The sequence below is a fragment of the Sinocyclocheilus rhinocerous genome, unplaced genomic scaffold (assembly GCF_001515625.1).
Source record: "Sinocyclocheilus rhinocerous isolate Xijiao unplaced genomic scaffold, SAMN03320098_v1.1 scaffold303, whole genome shotgun sequence".
Taxonomy (NCBI): Eukaryota; Metazoa; Chordata; class Actinopteri; order Cypriniformes; family Cyprinidae; genus Sinocyclocheilus; species Sinocyclocheilus rhinocerous.
The window spans coordinates 459,002-459,779 of record NW_015656152.1 but is presented as its reverse complement, the minus strand read 5'-3'; the positions used below and the strand labels follow the sequence as shown (position 1 = coordinate 459,779).

At 39.7% G+C, this 778-nt stretch overlaps 1 protein-coding gene across 1 annotated transcript in view; it reads left to right on the top strand.

The window, feature by feature from the left end:
• The window catches only part of LOC107719402 (kinesin-like protein KIF3C), a 17,196-nt gene that overhangs the window by 11,902 nt on the left and 4,516 nt on the right, over window positions 1-778 (top strand). The window lies entirely within an intron of this gene.

Below are 778 nucleotides of genomic sequence, written 5' to 3'. Positions count from 1 at the left end.
ATGATGATGAAGGATGGATGGATGATGATGATGAAGGATGGATGAGATGGATGATGGATGATGAATGGTGATGAAGAATGGATGATGATGGTGAAGGATGGATAATGGTGATGAAGGTGATGATGAAGATATAAGATGGACGGATGATGAAGGATGGATGGATGATGGTGAAGAAGATGAAGGATGGATGGATTTTGATGATGAAGGATGGATGGATGATGGTGATGATGAAGATATAAGATGGACGGAGGATGAAGGATTGATGGATGATGGTAAAGAAGATGAAGGATGGATGGATTTTGATGATGATGATGAAGGATGGATGGATGATGGTGATGATGAAGAAATAAGATGGACGGAGGATGAAGGATGGATGGATGATGGTAAAGAAGATGAAGGATGGATGGATTTTGATGATGATGATGAAGATGAAGGATGATGGATAGATGATGATGAAGGATGGATGATGATGATGGATGGATGATGATGATGATGATGAAGATGAAGGATGATGGATAAATGATGATGAAGGATGGATGGATGATGATGATGATGGATGATGAAGTATGGATGGATGATGATGATGGATGAGGAAGTATGGATGGATGAAGGTGACGATGATGAAGATGAAGGATGATGGATGAAATATGATGAAGGATGGATGATGGTGAAGGATGGATGATGATGATGATGGATGATGAAGTATGGATGGATGAAGGTGACAATGATGAAGATGAAGGATGATGGATAGATGATGAAGGATGGATGATGATGATGA